Source organism: Typopeltis vanoorti, chromosome 6 (assembly GCF_054136105.1).
Source record: "Typopeltis vanoorti isolate ZY-2024b chromosome 6, IOZ_Tvanoo_1.0, whole genome shotgun sequence".
Taxonomy (NCBI): domain Eukaryota; kingdom Metazoa; phylum Arthropoda; class Arachnida; order Uropygi; family Thelyphonidae; genus Typopeltis; species Typopeltis vanoorti.
This window is the reverse complement of record NC_143554.1, coordinates 138,791,183-138,810,232: the sequence shown is the minus strand read 5'-3', so window position 1 is coordinate 138,810,232 and position 19,050 is coordinate 138,791,183.

Sequence of the window (19,050 nt, the reverse complement as noted above, 5' to 3'; positions counted from 1 at the left end):
TTATCCTAGTTACCACCAGTTCACAAACAAAAAAATAATAATAATAAGCACGTTTGTTATAAATGAATGTTTCATAATAAAATCCTATTGCACACTGATCAACAACGGATCTCTATCAGTGAGACACCGGATACTATTCTGAAGTATATTTTCCGGTTACGTTCGATATTTATTACATTAAGTGGTCTACAACGGTCTTTTTATGAAACCTCGTCGAAGAGCAAATTATATTGATCTTTTGTACTAACACAATAAGTTTTAGTCTCATATGTAGGAAGCACAGGGCTTTTAATCTATTGTAAAATACACATTGGACAGAGAACAACAATTTACTAATACAATGCACTCTCTTCGTTGCTGATTTATGTAATCTAACCAGCCAGCAAGCCAACCACCCTTTGCCTTATGCAGAAAATATTAGAGATATAAAAGAGACATAAACTACTTTTTTATGGAAACGGAAATAGCTTCCTCTGGACTTATATCTTGTGTTACATGTTATATATTGATGAATCTCTTGATATTGGGACTAGACCCTTCTGATTGGACGTTAACCAGTTGTATGCTAATTCATAAGGGACGTTTAGTGCACAAAGTAGAATTGATGGCTGTTTAAATTATCGAAAGCAATTAAAACGGAGACAGGTTTGTTATATCCGCAGTGCAAGAAACAAATTGGGAGATTGATTTAGAGATCCTAATATCAGCCAGTATTAGAACAGCAGAGTCTTTCTTTTATGTATTATTTTTCAAAAAAAGCCTAAATCGTACTAAGAAGAAAGTAAAGAACTCAGAATAAGATTTAAAACTGCACTCTTACTAATTCACTTCCTTTCCCACGGTTGTATTTACATACTCTTACTTGTACTGATCTCAGTTTTATTTATTACACGTTCCAACTAAAGTTCCATTATGTCTCTCAGAAGTTATGAATCGTCATGTGCCATTCTTCTACTCGGTTATCATGAATTTTATATGTCAAGTTTTCTTCTACCTTCATGGTAGAAAACTGATGGTAAACAATGAATATTATTAAACAATGAAGTATTAAATATTTCCTTGGTGGAAATGTTATTTATTTATATAATCCTCCGGAATCTCTTTTTCTTCCTAAATGTTTCATTTGATACTGTAGAATTACTTTTCTATGCTTTAGGAAAATACTATTTTGAAAGCTGCTGATCTTGGCAGTCATAAGATAGCAAGAAATTTCGTAGTCGTATTTTCATTTGTGTGCTATTGATTCCAAAAAGAAAAATTGAACTGCGTGTCGTACTAATACCGTCAACATCAATCATCATCAAAGTGGCCATACAAATTATTTCGTAACTAAATATTTTATTATTATTATTATTACTATTGTTCCGGGCAACTCCAAGGAGTCGACAGACTCATCGAGGGAAGCCCTAACATCATGTCAAGAACAACTATTCGACATTGACACAGTATCTATCATACCACAACAGACTCTGGAAGCTTATTCCACTCGTTCACCACTCTCCAAGTATAAAACCTAGCTCTAACACCCTTGTAAACCACGCTCTTTCCCAGCTTCCATGCATGGCCCATAGTCCTCCCACTACCAGTCATTTTCAAAAATATCTTCTGGATCTATCTTATAGAAACCCTTCAGTAATTTGAATGTCTCAATCGTATCACCCCTCATTCGCCTATCGTCCAATCTCTGTAACCCACAAATCTTCAACCTATTCTCATAAGGTTCATTCCACAGACCTGCTATCATCTTGGTCACTATTATTATTATTATTGTTCCGGGCAACTCCAAGAAGTCGAAAGATTCATCGATGGAGGCCCTAACACCATGTCAAATTTTCGTCACATACTTAATCTAAATTGTCTCACACGTGAATTAAACCATCGTCCATCAATCAGTGATGAATTATATTTAGAATTGAATCTCTATATAATGTTCATATTGAATAACAATCCTTTTTCCAATATTTCCATTATACCGAGAAAAGCGATTGTGAATCAGCAATTATGAAAATCGATTTCTTCAAAAAGTAAAGATTGAGGTTTACATCGAATATAAATCTTGACATGTTGTTAACGATTCCATCACATATTATATTATGCTCAACTGCATTTAATATATAGGTAAGTAAGGTTCGTTTGGTGACTAAATGAGGGTAGAAAATCCGAGTAAGGGTAATAATCTAAAACAAAGCATCATCCATAACAAAGAAGACAAAGAGAATATTGATATCTATGGACCAATAGGCCTCCTGTCTCACCTCTATAAAACATTCACGAGACCATATTAAATAGAATTTAAAAAACGCTATATGAAAATAGCAAAGAGCAAGCGGAATTTAAGAATGGATTCCTCACAATCGATCATACACATACAATAAACTAGCTAATCGAAAAATGCAGAAAATATTATCTTTCGCTATGCTATTTATCGATTTCAATAAAGAATTCACCACAGTTCAACATATAGCAGTTTTCCAGGCACAAAAACATCAAGGCAATGAAACGCCACATCAGATTAATTCAAAATGTATGCACGGTTTGTAAAACCCAGATTATTCAATAAAGTAATCTGGATAATAAGGTAATAAGCACTTTGAAATACCTCTAGGGAGAGAAGTAAAGCAAGGTATCTCCCCAATATTTTTACGGTATATCTACAAAATATTCTTAAAAACACAAATCTGGATGAAGGTTTAAATATAGATAGAGAGAATTTTAAAATTCTCCTGGTTGCTGTTCATGTGGCTCTGATAATTCATTTACTGCCTGAACCAGAAATAATAGTGAATGAAACTGAACTATACTGTTCCCCCCTCCCCCACACACACACACACTGAAAAGACAAAGAGAAAGAAAAAGAGAAAGAAAAATGATTATTGCCATGATTACTAAATCAAATTGCAATATATAGTAAGCAAAATGGACAATGGTATCTAAGATGTAATAAATAGAAGCAAAAAAGGCTGCTGCTTGGGAAGCTTTTTACCGGATAAAAGACACAATCAAAAACCAAAAATAGATATAAAAATAAGTCACACCACTCGTTTAATTAAACCTCATTAAATTTAACTTGGCTGTTGATGTCAAATCGATGAGATATTCATATTCTTAAGTAGATGGTTCCTCTGGTTTTGCTGTAATATTGAAAGGATTGAAATCCGAATAGTAATTGTGATCTTTTAGTAGAGGACACTGTTCATTTAATTACGCATTTATTGATTTTAGATGACAAATAATTTCTTTTCGAATTTCTTCGTCAATTTCACAGTTCGATTCCTGTAAAAAGTAATTCAAATTCGGAAATGGGACCTTTTTTTTTCAACAGCCATGATCCACTATTGCAACTTTTGTAATAATGATCGTAAATTATCTTTTGTGTTCAAACACAAAATCTTGTTTTAACGGTTGTGTTTTCACAAAGTTAATAATTTTCACTATTTCATTTAAAATACATTTTGAAGATGAAGCGATAATTCGAGCAACCAATGCATGTCTATGAAGAATACAGTGACTTCTCGTACATTTTAGCAGCATTTTTACTTCGAGTTACTGCTCAGGTCCTATCATTGATTTCGCACCATCGCTACATACATCGACACATTTCTTCCAACTTATTCCACGAGTCTTCATAAAATCGTCGATACCTTTCAATATCATTTCTCCTGTTGTATTGGGTTGTAAATTTCCACAGGGTAATACGTCTTCTTCAATTGAATTATTGTTGTAATAACGAACAAAAACTAATAAAATTGATGGGATTGCAACGCCCGTTACATCATCTAATTGTAAAGAGTACTCACGCATGAATCAAATCTGAAGTTCCTGCTCAATATTCTCAGCTATATCATGAAAGCAGTATTTGAGAAAGAAATGTTATCAATTTATTAACAGGGTTTCTCATCGAACATGCACTGAACAACAGCTTTGGTGAATGGTTTTATGAGAGTCTCAGAAATTGTATGAGCTCCACCTGCAGGCGCTACATGATAGCTTAATTTGTAGGAAGCCATTGTTGCCCTTTCGTTATCCGACAACATTTTTGACGTAAAATGTTTAGTTTTGTAAAGAGACTCGAGTGTTCTTTCAAAAAATTTGAAATCTTTATATTTATATTCTGAATGGTTCCTTTAAAAATGTCTGCGCAATTTAGCTAGTGCTAACGAACTATTTGATCAAATCTTATTGCATAATATACATAATCATCAGGGGCCTCGGGATCTCCTGTGATCGTGAATCCAAGTAATAAATAACTCGAGTCGAATTTACGTTCTTTATGACTTAGCGATGTTTTAGTATTGATATACGATACTTCCCTTTTCCTTGATTCATCTGCTACACAAGTCACGCTATCTTGATCTGTATTTTCGTCAGTATTCCCTTTACCAGTCTCCTTGTCACAAGAAACATGTGAACTGCTCGCTACACTTTTCTTTAAACTCCTCTCGACCAAAGATCCAAGATATTTTAATTTGGGGTATACACAATCGTAATATTATAAATTTGTACGATGCCCGGTTTATTTTGATATGAAAATACATAAAATCAAAAAATTATTGCACTGCAAAACACAAGGGAACTATGACTGACAAGCCCTTCGTATACTGCACCGCTACGCCTCCCCTCAGTACAGATGATTTCGTTAGGTGATATGACTGAAATATTGGTGAGAGAATGGAATGCAAGTATTTCATTCATTCATCCACCACTTAACTCAACGTATTGTATTGAAATTGGCTAAAATTTACTTAAATAAAATTTTCATACATATTTTAAACTAGTAATTAGATCTAAATTATTTTTAGATCTAATTACTAGTTTATTACGGAATCCCAAATTTTATCGAACGAAAGATGGAAGACAGCAAGTATTTATTGAAAGATGCAAACCTGCTGCCTTCCCAAATTTGCGAATAAAAGAATTGAGCCTACTTTAGAGACTGTAAATCCTTTACACGACTTCAATATTTATTTTATTTTATTTTCTGATTAACACTTAAGTCAACTTTCCCGTGTAAAGTTCATCATATGCAAACACCCAAAGCATATGAAGATTCTCAGATTTTTCCTGCATATAGTTATTTCTGTTCAGACAAATCCGTTAATGCTATTCTCCAATACAAATGTAATGATAAAGCGTGATACAATTACAGTATAATGTTATATTAATATCATCTACAAGTGGCGAGTCCGGAAAGCTCTGATAAACACCAAGAACAAAAATGATATTAAAACAACCGATATAACCACTTATATTTTTAAATCCTCATTCGTTCTTTCTTGTGGTTATATCAGTTGGGTGAGTATTATTTTGTTGTAAGTGTTTATCGGGACTTTCTAGCTTCTCCCTTGTACATGCTTCTAAAAGACAAGGCACGAGTTTCGTGGTCGGAGTTGCTTCTACTGCAATTTCACCCATTCCAAGCCATCCATGAACATGTCACTGGTATCATATTCATAACATAAAATACTGTAAATATCAAGTTGGAATGAACCAATCATTGTTTAATTTATCTTATAACTCGTCTAAGCCATTTCTTGGATGCTCTTTAATTCGAAGTGCTCAGTGATGAATTACCGGACATACATCAGATGTTTCGTGTTTTCAACAGTTTTTGGCTGGGATTGCTACTTTAAAAATAATAACAAGAAAAACTTGCATAATTTTATTAATCAAATATAAACTACTTGAGATCCATCTGCTTAAAAACCATGGTTAAAACGATTCAAATACCGTATCAGTAACTTAAGTTATTTAAATATAAATTCATTCTTGCTATAAATGAATTAAGACTTCAAAGATGAGTTATTAAGAAACAGATGGAATAATGCATTAAATTGCGACAAATGTAATGAAGCAGTACAAAAATACACACTTAAACACAGTTAAGTAAAGTGGAATTTTAAAATTAATTGATGATATCGATGAATACATCCTTTTGGAGAAGACTCTCTCCATTGAATCTCATCATTGTGAAGAGTGGATTTAAGGAACTGTATCCTCTTTATTTAGGAGAGAATGTTGGTTTTCCCTCTTTCTTCTTCACATTTTGGAGGAACTCTACTGAAACTGCAATAGCACTATAATATAAGTGAGGATCGCCCCAAACATCTGAAAGAAGAAGAAAAAAATACTCGTTAGAATATTTAGGTGCATATGAAATAAAATAATTGCACATTTCCGTTAATTGTAATATAATACTCTAATATATTTCTTATAGAAAATCTTAAGCTTTACATCATAAATGTTTTGAAATACTGTACTTATTAATACTTACGCCAAGTATGAATGAACGATTCAATCGAAAGAACCCGGATCCGGTGAAAGTAGGCTGGAAGTTTGCGCACACGTGTTGAAAGGCCAACACCTACAGAACATTTCAGTATATTTAAATAATTTATATAAAAATAAATATTTATAGTATTCTGATATATATTTGTGAGGATGAACTACTTTTGCAACAACCAACAAAGTGCAGTTGGAAATTAATTGCAACCTCTTTTCCGAAGGTCCTCTGTTGATACAGCAAGAAATTGATCGCAGGAATATTTAGCTATATACAATAATCATCTAGAATGATATTCCAACATGTTATTTTACAAAGTACAGAATCTAAGTACTGCATATTGTGGTTCATTTTCCACATTAGATTTCTATAAAAATTCGTATAATTTTTATTATTAAACTTATGCTTATATATTATGCTTGCACAAATCGTATTCTTCTGGTTTTTTTAAGAAAGAAATTCATACTAATTTTCCGGTTGAATAAGATTGCATTTTTACAGTATTTATACATAAAAATAAATTATATATTTACAATTTTTGTTTTAATGTGTATAAGCGATGTAAGTGCAGAACATAAATGCAATAACTTTTTTTCTTTGTGTTGATCTCGGTTGAGATCTAATATCTCAGCTTGTATCCTTGAAGGTTTTTAGTAAGCTTATCCGAAGATAACACCGGTTATTTATTGTTTATTTGATTTCTGTGATGGACGTAAGCTGATGTTTGATATGTCTGATATTCACTACTGCAGTAGGATAAGAAATTCATTCACACGCACACGCAGGGATTCACACACACACATACACACACACACACACACACAAAAAAAAATAATTTGGAAAGACCGAACTAATATAGTGTGTTTCACTAATTTTGTAAGGTGTGTAAGGTGCGTATTTCTTGTTCAATATGTCCTTAAGGCTCTTTTCAGGCTATTGTAGTTTGGAAGTTTCCTGTATTGAAAGGGTAGTTTATTTAACATTGTCATGAGTCTTTTTAGTGAGTTTCAATTCAACTGAAGGGGTTACTGGCAACCTTCAGTCTACCTTGTTGGTGGGGATGCCACCTTAAGGTCCTCAAGCTTGCCTTGGTTAGTGATTATTAAAGGAAAATGAAATTCCCCTTAGCCCTCGATTACTCTAATAGCTTCAGGGGAGAGTGGAGGAACCCCCTCCAAAGTTAGAAGTTAGGAGAGAAAAGATTATAGTATCGTGTCCCTATAGATGTTAGTATAGGAAAAGTAAGAGGAATCAAGACGCAGAACAATATAGGAAAGAAGTATGACTAAGAGTGAAGGAGGTCACACTTAGCTCACGTACCCAGGGTGTGCCAAGCTCGTTCTTGTAATTGAAAGAATTAAGGCAGCAGAAATGAAATTCCTTAGAAAAACAGAAAAACTAAAACTATTAGATAAAAAAATGAAATAGTGAAATAATTAAAAATCTTAAAATTAATTACATAACAGACTCAGTGATTAAATATAGGAAAAACTGGCTAGACCATATAGGATGAATGCAGAGAGGAAGGTTACCAAAAATGATCTTAAGTGGGACGGCCAACAAGAACATGGACTAGGTCAGGAACAGACCACTTGGCCTAGAACCTGGATAGGAAGAAGCTGAAGAAGAGTTTATTTAGTATGACTGGGATGTAGAAGCTTCGAGTGGCCTTTCCGTAGTAAATATTATATTTATATGTGACCTAATTAGTTGTCTTAGATCTTGTTATACGGTACGTATTTCTGACTGTCCTGTAGTTGGCACTGAAATAATATTTTTGCATATCTGCATAGTAACATTAGTGTTTTGCGGTTAGTATTTTGTGTTTTGACATTGCAGTGTATATAAATCCGGTATTGTATCGTTGTTCCCAAAATATTATAATTTTGTACTGTAGTTGCATTAATCTGTTTACTTTGTAGTGTGCACAGAACGCAAACGTTGTTATAGCGTATCTTAGTATATTTTGGTATAGTGCTTTCTATATTAGTGATTTTAGGCTTCTGGGAACTATGTCTTTTAAGATGTAGAGTTTGTCACTTATTTTATTGTTTGGATTTTGTTTTGTAGATGACTTTCTGGCAGCACAGTGTGCCCGTTCCAGTTCATATCTGCATCAAAGTAAATTCCAAGGTGTCGAATTGTTTTAACCTCAGTTATGATTTGGTATTACTGTTCTCTGTGTGTTTTTTTATGTTGGAGACTGGATGTTGGATAGCTGGCTTCCTCTCTTTGAGAGAGTTGCAGCTGATTACTAGGGACATAGTGATGCAATTTGGTTTCCCGCTGCCTTCCTTGCCGTAAGTATTTATGACTGTGGCCTGTGTGTTCATGGGCTGGTTTATATATATTTATTTTTTTTTTTATCTGGATACCCATTGTTATCTGAGAACAATTAAGTACATCATTTTGATAAATTTGGTTTGTTTTCTCGAAGACTCTGTGAATGATAAATGATTAATTTAAATAGCCAATGTCTACTTTAATGTTTCAATCAGCTAAGTAGTTTTTATTCGTAATGGAAGATAATTTTTCTCAAGAAAAATTATCTTCCATTACAAATTTCGTTCCATTACGAATCTTCCATTACGAATTTCGAAACTTCCATTACGAAATCTTCCAATTTTCCATTACGAAAGATTGAATTTCAACATTCTTAAGTGTTGTAAGGAATAAAACAGTACTAAAATCGTTTCTCAGAGGATTTCTGATTATCATTAATTTTGTCTTGTCAGAGTATAGGTGTATGGAGTTTTTGGTGAGCCAAGAATGGTATGCACAATGAGATAAATGGCAGATTTATCTCATTGTGTATATTTGTTAGGGATATGCTTTCATTATTATGGATGGATATCATACATGTATCGTCTGGGGAGATTTTTACTTTAAGAGGTAGTCGGTTAATTCCGTGCATCTAAATGTTGAATAGAGTTGGGGAGAGAACAGGCTCCCTGTGGCTCCACAGATTATTCTCCACTTTGGTTTGACCCAATACGTGTGATCTATTTTCTATTTTGAAGGTAGTTTCTAAACCACCTATGCAGAGGTAAATCTTTTCCAACATGTCTCAGCTTTTCTGATAAGGTTTGATGTGTGAGTGTGCCAAATGGATAAAAACTACCATGACAATTTTGTTTTTATCGAAGGCGACATTAATTGCTTCCGTGAAATCTTCCAAGACAGATGTTGTTAACTTATTTTTCTGAAAATTGTATTGTGCTTTGGTGATAATATGAAAGTTGGCAATCCATTTGTCACAGTTCCATGCTGTGATCAATTCTAATATATAACAGAATTATATATTACTGAATTATATACCACTGATTAATTAATTAGTAATACACTTATATTCCAAGGAGTCAAAGACTCATCTACGATGTCCCTTTGTCATACATCCAGCTCATCATACCATATCTTAAACACGTTGAAATTCTTTCGGACACCACACTATCAGAGAAGACGTTCCAATCATTCGCAGCTCTCGATGCAAAAAAACCTGCTTATCACTCCCCCCTGTTCACACCCTCATTATACAGCTTCAAATGATGATTTCTAGCTCTTCCACTATTTTATGAAAAATCTCAAAAAAACAATGGAACCAGGTTCTCCTGTCTTCTACAATTAAGTATCATCCATATCCTCAGAATTCGTTCTGTTGTCCTCACGCTGTTTGCAATATATCCTCTAAATTTTAGATCCGTATCCACCTTCGACCCAAGGTCCCTTATTTTCTGCACCTTCCTCTCCAAGCGTCAATTCTACATTCCATTTTTGTTTTTTCAATTTTTTCACCCCAAGTTTACATTTTTACAACATTCCACTCATCTACCCACTTCCTTGCGCATTCACACAATCTATTCAAATCTTCTTTTATGCCACAACATCTGTTCTATTTCTCATATTTATCCTATTACGGAAATGTCAAATGATGTTACAGATTTGGTCTGATTATACGTACTAAACAACAGTTTTAAAACTAATAAAATATTTACGTTTAGTATGACTAAGAATAATTGTAAATTTTAGCCCATTATATAATCATAACATCTACAGAATTTAATCTGACAAATCATCTACCAAGTGGTAAAAATCTAGATTTGGACTTGCATTTAAACAAATAAAGGTTTTAACGTACATAAACAAATTAAGTACTTGAAATCTGTTGCTATCAGAATTGTAAATGAAACTGCCACTTACTTGTTCGCAGTCGGTAGAACGGAGATGCTGAAGTCTCATTTTCGAAATATTTTGATGAATTTTCTTTGCCTGAAATGGATCATTGAGAGATGAACTGTGCAGATCTTAAAATTATTGCAAGAATGACTTAACAAACTGAATTATTAATTTCGCGATTATCTAGCAAACCTAATATTTTAACATTTGCAATCTTAACTAGAGAAACGTTTAAAGGTGCTTTATATTAACAGTTTACATAAAGGTATTATTTCTGGGAAATTCCCATGTTACTTCTCTTCAAAACTATTATTTTTACAGCTTTTTTTGCCCGTTTTCGTTTAGGAGTGTCCCTTATTTTAAATGCATTGCCTTTTTACTCAAGAATTCTTAGGGTATTATAAGTATATTTTAAGGGAAAATAAATGCAAACTAATAAAGGAAGAAGCTTTGCACATACCTTGTTTGGATGTTAGGATGTATTCGTTCTCCATACTTCTGCTGTTCGGCTGTTAAAGGGGGGGGGAATCGTGTGTGGTGTGGGCGGGGATGTTTGAGGAAGATTAATTAGAAAACCCGGGGATTTTTAAATAATATATACACGTTTATATATATTATTATATTTAAGGGCGCTTCTTTGGAGAAGGGTTTTATGGGAAACGGGGCGAATGAGAGCGTTAACATGGTGCCGTTTCGATCGTGCTATCGTCAACGGAACTTATCCCGAAATGTTCCGATCACGATAGGTGATGTTATGTTAAAAAAAACCGTGTTTTCTAATTAATTTTCCCACCTTGCCTCAAACACCCAAAACCTTTCCTAACCCCTTTGTTAACAGCCTAAGAGCAGAAGTATGGAGAACGAAGACATCCTAACATCCAAACAAGATACGTGCAAAATTTCTTTCTCTATTAATCTGCATGTATTTACCCTTAATATACACCTATAATACCCTAAGAATTCTTGAGTAAAAAGTAAATGTATTTAAAATAAGGGACACTCCTAAACGAAAACGGGCAAAAAAAGCTGTAAAAATAATAGTTTACATAAATTTTGCAATCTAAAATAATTCTGAAAAACCCTTACCTCATTTGCAATATCGTCTACTAAAATAGCTGGTAAAATCATATTCACTGCTGAAAGGGAAATTTCAAAGAGATATATGAGCACTTCTACAATACTATTGACTCCAAATTTCTCGCCTTGTATTACTTGAAATAAATTATATAACACAACTGAACACCATATGCCCTGATATGCGTATAATATCAATATGGTGGGCGACATAACTGAATCGGTTGCTTCTACAAGCCGATAACATGTCATATAACGCAGGCGAAGTGTCTGCAAATGTTGACCGAGCTCGAAAAATGCTGATCCTTGCTGCTGCAGCTGAGAAATCGTGATAGCTATGGATCGAAAACAAAATCTAAAGAAAATTGCAAAAAACATAATCCACGCAGAGATGACATTTTGTGAAATTAAATTTGTATAGTCAACTATTGTAAATAGCAAAGCATCACCAACTGCTTCAAGGATTCCTGAAAAGGTAGATCCGATAGACATAATATTCAAGGTTAGATACAGAACTAAGATAATTACAATACTCCCAATACTAATGCTTATTGAAATTATTCTAAACACTCTCAGAGAACGATAATATGCTATAGGGAAAGATAATTTCTGTTCTAACGAACAACAATCTTTAACTAACTTCAGAAAGCCAAAACGGTGGAAATACAAAGTAAGTCTGCAGGTAACTGCAAGTATCGTCACCGACCAGAATAAAATGATATCAGGTAGAAACAAAATGCTTAACAAATCATCATTATCGGAATAATGTAGAATGGTGAGTAAAATTAAATGTACCACAGTCATTATGATCCAACATACCATGTAGAACACCAAGAATCCGCATCTTTTGATATTCAAACCCATTACGTCTTTAGCTGTGATGCCTCGAATGAAAAAAGTTCCAAAGACAACGTGGGTGCGGGCTACTGTACGAAAGGTTTTGAAAAATTCTGAACTAGATGCATGGGAACACATTTTCCCGACAGAACGATATCTTATACTGTCTGATACAGAATCTGAAATGCGAGATTTAATACGGAGTTCAAAAAAGTGCTCAGAAAAGCCGCACTTCAGTAATATAGTCCAACGTATATTACATAACATTTAATTCAATGTAATGGCTACCATTCAAATAACACTCAAACTATCATAGTGTCAGTTCTTAGAATAAATTTCGTTTTCCTATGAGTGAAACGCCATACAAAGACTTTGAAATCAATGAAAGATTTACGAAATCATAAATACAGTGATATGTTTCCACAATGAAAGAAAAAAGAGTACAGGAAAGTATATGTAAAAAATATTATAGTTATTATCCTAGTGCTACCAATTCACATAACAAAATTGGCAATCTCATCAAAAATGAATATTCCTTAATAAATTATTATTGCAAACCGATCAACAAAGGATTTCTATCAATGAGAACCGAGTACTATTCTGAAGTATATTTTCCGCTAATGTTCAACATTAAGTGGCCTACAATGGCCTTTTCATGAGCAGCAAATTACTTTTGTAATTTGCTTTTCCACAAGTTCTCTACGAATTTCCTATTATATTAGTACAAAAGACATTTATACCAATATAATAAGTTTGAGTTTCATATGAAGAAACCTTAGTGCTTTTAATCCATTTTGAAATGCAAATTGCATAGAGAACTTCACAATTTACAAACATAAATATCCTTTTTGTAGCTCTTCATTGTTGATTTAGGAATCTAATCAGCCAGCTACCCCAAAACTCTTTGGGTTATGCAGAAAAATTTAGAGATGAAACTGACATGACGTACTTTTTATAGGAAATGACAAAGCTTCTTCTGAACTTATTTAATTCATGTATTTCACGTTATATATTGATGAATCTCTTGTCGAACTAGACCCTTCTGTTTGGAGGTTAACCAACAGTAGGCTAATCCAAAAGGGACGTTTAGTGCATAAAGTAGAGGTTGATTGGTTGTTTAGATTATCCAAAGCAATTAACGCGGAGACAGGTTTATTATATCTCTAGTGAAAGAAAGTACGCTAGTGCAAGAAACAAATTCTGAGATTGATTTATAGATCCCAATATCAGCCAGTATTAGAACTGCAGAGTCTTTCTTTTAGGTATTATTTTTCGACAAAAGCCTAATTAATACTGAGCAGAAAGTAAAGAACTCAGAATAAGATTTACAACTGCACTCTTACTAATTCGCTTCCTTTCTCACGGTTGCATTTACATACTGTCACTTGTACGAATCTCAGTTTAATTTATCATACTTTGAACTAGATTTCCATGAGGCATCACAGAAGTTATGAATTGCCATGAAACATGTCGCCATCATTGCTTTTATTCTTCTACTCGTGTATTATTAATTTTCTTTGTCAAGTTTTCTTCTACCTTCATCAGTTATATTATTATAATTTATGAAGGTAAACAATGATTAGCAATTGATTCATGACGATTCATAACGTTTGATCTTTATAGAAACCTCCAGAATCTCTTTTTCTTCCTTCATGTTTGATTTGAGACTGTAGCATTACTTTTCTATAGTCTACGAAAATACTCATTTGAAGGCTGCTACTCTAGCCAGTTATAAGCAAATGGAAACACAAATACAAATACGACTAAGAACTAAATTTCGTAGTCTCATTTCTGTATTTTGAGTATTACGTATTTGTGTTGCTATTGGTTCCAAAAAGTAAAATTGATATTGTAATAATACTGTCAACATCAATCATCATCATTGTGACGTATACTTATAATTTATTTCGTAACTATTTTCGTTAAATACTTAATCGAAATTATCTGACAAGTGCATAACACCATCGCCCATCAATCAGTGATGAATTATATTTAGAAGCATTGAATATCTCTAATAATGTTCATGTTGAATGACAATCCATTTTCCGAAATATTCTTCCGAGAAAATCTATTTTAAATCAGTAATTAAGAAAATCTATTTTCTTCAAAATATAAAGATTGAGGTTTACATCGAACATAAATCTCGACATGTTGTGCATAAAGGCAACCAGTACCCTTAACACTCCTTTCGAAAACGTAGCGATTACATCACATATTATATTATGCTGAATCGAAGTAATAAATAACTGGAGTCGAATTTACGTTATTTATGAATTAGCGATGTTTTAGTATTGACATACGACACTTCCTTTTTCCTTGATTCATCTGCTACACAAGTAACGCTAGTGCCTTGATCTCTATTTTCGTCAGTATTCCCTTTACCAGTCTCCTTGTCACAAGAAACGTGAACTGCTTGCTACACTTGGATCGACCAACGATGCAAGATATTTTAATTTGGAGCATATACAATCGTAATATTATTAATTTATACGATGCCCACTTTATTTTTATATGAAAAGTACAAAAGATCACAAAATTATTGCAGTACAAAACACCACCGACCTATGACTGACAAGACCTTCGTATACTGCACCGCTAAGCTTTACCTCACTACAAATGATTTCGTCAGGTGATATGACTCAAATAGTGGTGGGAGAATCGAATGCAAGAATCGATTCATTCATCTACTACTTGATTCAACGGATATATTGAAATTTGTGAAACTTCGTTTAAATAAAATTTTCATACATATTTTAAATTAGTAATTAGAGTTCAAAAACTAATTTTATCACGGAACCCCAAATGTTATCGGCGGAACTGTAGGATTACGCGTAACACGTTTGAAAATCTGATCTAGATGATGCCTTTGTGACAATACAAGACAAACAAGTTTGCAAACTTTATTCCTTCACGACAAGAGCTTCCTTCAACTTTTGGCTTTTATCCTATTGAGTGATACCACGTAATCCTTTGCACACAATTCGAAAATTTGAATGTGAATCCGCTTTCTACTCTAAATCGTCAGTTATACAAATCGCTACAAGCTGATTCGTCTGATGTTTCAGTATTAATATTCAAAAATGGTTTCGTCCTTCGGTTTTTTTACACCAGCATACCATTTATGGGAAGACGATGATAGATGCGTACAGTGTAAATGGGAAATTAAGTAATGCAGACAGGTTATGTGTTGCAAAATGGTTCTCTGACCATCAGTTCTTTAATTCTATGTTTTCTGTCTGATAACTCAATTCGACTCTTGTCCCCCCTGTAAGATCTTTTATGGATCATTCTTCGGTCATTTCCCGTTTTTGTTCCACCCGGAAACTTGATTTTAAGCTCACCATCTCCAAAAACAAAGAGTAGAGCTCATATTATTACGAAGAAACATGACAGTTTTAGGGTTTAGAATCACGAGATGGAAGAATTTTTCAATCTCCCTTAAAAATCTTTAATTCATTTAATTTATTTAATTCATAAAACGCAACACTGACCTTCAGTAAGTGTTGCTTTTTTGCAATTATTCGACATCTTTAACATATAAATCTTTATTGACAATAAATGAAGTAGTTACTTTCATAAAAATGTTTACCATAGCACTTGTATACGTAGAATGATTGTAATATTTGCCCAGCATTCGAAAGACAGCTGAAATCCCATGTTGAATGGGGAAAGCTTTTACCGGGGCTTTTCTACGTTACTGAGTTTTATACATAAGTAGAAGAATTCTTCATCTTGATAAACAGGCAAACCTGATAGAGAATCAACACATGATTTTAAAAAGGCAACGCACTGGTGTCGTAATTTTAGTTCATTCTACTGTAATTTCATCCGATCAAAGCCTTCCTAAACACGATCATGGGTATCATATTCAGAACAGAAAATACCACAAACGTTTTTGGCTGAGACTTTTACTTAATCAGAATAACAATAATACTAATAATAATAACCTGCATATTTTCATTAATTGAAGATAAACTGAATTTGATCCATTTCATTTACTTATTTACTTATTTAAGTTAGTTGTTATATATACATTTTATGATTATTATTATTTCACACCTCCAGGGATTCCAAAGACTGATCGAGGAAGAGCACCTGCTCTGCAACTCTGTCTTCACCACTCAATCCATCAAATGACCGCAACTATACCAACGCTGTCTACCGCCGACTAACATCACTAGTATTTCCACAGACAAACACAAACATCCATGCCCACAGCGGGATTCGAACCCGCAGCATTTTGGCTGGAGAGCGGATGCGATAACTACTCGACCTGCCAGGCTGGCCGAGTGGTTAATGTATAGGTTCAGACGTCTAAGCCGAGTTATTTCGTGGTTTTATTTGGTAACTCTGAGGCAGTTACGTAAAAGATTGAAAAATTCATTAATTTTAAATATATCGCAATGTATGTAATTACGACATACAAAAAAACACACTTAAGGCACAGTTGAGTACAGTGAGATTTAAAAATTAAATTATGATATTAATGAATGCATCCATTTGGAGAACGATCTCTTCATAGAAACTCATCATTGTAAAGAATGGATTCGAACATATGTATCCAACTCTCATTCCTCTCATTTAAAAATTAACTCACTATCTTCTTTCCCCACTCTCTTTCTCTCTCTCTCTCTCTCTCTCTCTGGAATTTCATTAGCACTATAATATAGGTGAGAATCGCACCAAACATCTAAAAGAACAAGAAGTCAAAATAATTAGTAAATTATTCAACTACATGAAAGGAATATGAATTATGCTTTCATATTAAAACCTGCTTTGCATTCAAAATTTATTTCTTATAAATTCCGAACGAACTTCGATTTGTATTTCTACTGTACCGGAACTTTATGGACATAAACGATTGAACATTTCCGTTAGTCGTGATAAAATACTCTAATATATTTCTTATAGAAAATCTTAATCTTTACAATCGATTTTTCTAAATATTATTCATACTTACGCCAGAATGAAGAAAGAGTCACTCGAAAGATCTTGGATCGTGCAGGTAGGCTGGAAGTTTGTGCACACATGTTGAAAGACCTATAGAACGTTTAATTTATAGTTAAATGATTTGAATAAGAATGAAATATTCTGCTTAATAACTTATGGAAATGAAAATATGCTATACTTTTTTGGCTATATTTCATTATGGGAGAGAAAGTATTCAATGTGTTTACTTCCCTCTACCACTAGTCTACGATATACATTCATAGTATTCTGGCATACATGAAAAGTTGAACTCTTTCAGCAATAATATAGTGCAATTGGGAATCATCCGTGTCCTCTTTTCAGAAGGACCTAGGCTGGAATATTTTCAGTAGGGGAAGGAATATTTATGACTGTTCAAGGTTGAATTAGGCAATCTCAGATTGCTGAAATATTTCATTCCATCTTCCTTTATTTATGACGTCCAATGGCCTACCAGAGTCAAGCAACGTAGTTTCCAGTCATAAAATCGAGCTTCTTGTTTGCAGATCGTACTAGATAGAATAGAAGCGTCTGGGACGACGAAGAATTCCTCTTAGACTAAGTTTTAAAAGATGCTAAGCGTGTTTGATTTATTTATCACATGAATCTTCATCTTTCTTCAGGATGCAAAAGCCTAGATTTAATCTTCAACATTTCTATATTATGATTCCTAATCTTATCTTTGATAGCTCTGAATCAAGAGGCGATTGTTCTTTGGAAAAAGAGTTAACTCGAACTTCTTCACTCGCACCCAAGTTTCTCTTTTGCCTCCAAACATTACTTGTAACATGAAATAATTTTAACATTTCTAAACTACAGGTTTTTCTTGAGGTATGGATTATTTGAAGACCATTTCCTTCAGACACTCCATTCATTCACCTCAGAGAGTGTGCCACTTCGATTTTTCCAGGCACTTTATCATCTATTACTGTTCTGGGGAGTCTTCCTTCCATTATTTCTATGTGTGGTGTTCATGTTCTTTAGAAATCCTAAAGTTCTATTGATGCTCTTTAGAACCAATCCAGTTTTCTTCCTTTTGGTTTAAAAAAAAGTCCTCAATAGTCTCCTTACACATCACATTTAAAAAGCAGCTATCATTTATCTATCCTACTTAATTATATTCGAAGTGTCACGTATTCAAACTTCTGATGTCGTCAAACAGCAGCTTTACACATCGATAGGGGATCTCAGGTGTTCAACATGCTGAAGTCCTCAATACATCGTGATTAAAATACAATACTTGTTTCTAATGTTATTTACTGTCACTATTTCCCTTATAAACAATATGGCTTATCATATTGTTTATAAACGCAGTATGCTATTCTACTGCGTTTAAAGAACATAATCTTCTAACTATATACGATATTATCAAAATTATTATCGTATATTATCAAAGTTTCAATACGTCGCAATAGTTGTAAAATTTAGAACACATTAACGTTAAGTATGATAAAGAATAATTGAAAGTGTCAGACCATGACGTATTCACCAAATCCACATAATTTAATCTTGCCAATCATCTACCACCATTTAAAAATCCAGATAAGCTTTGAATTTAAATGAAAAAAAATTTTTAACTACCCAGCAAATCCACAGAATTGTGGAATATATCACCACCAGCTACAACTGGCGCCAGTGCACAGGTGCGGTATTCCTAGACCTATCTAAAGCATTTGACAAAATCTGGCATTTTGGACTCCTGCACAAACTTATCTCAG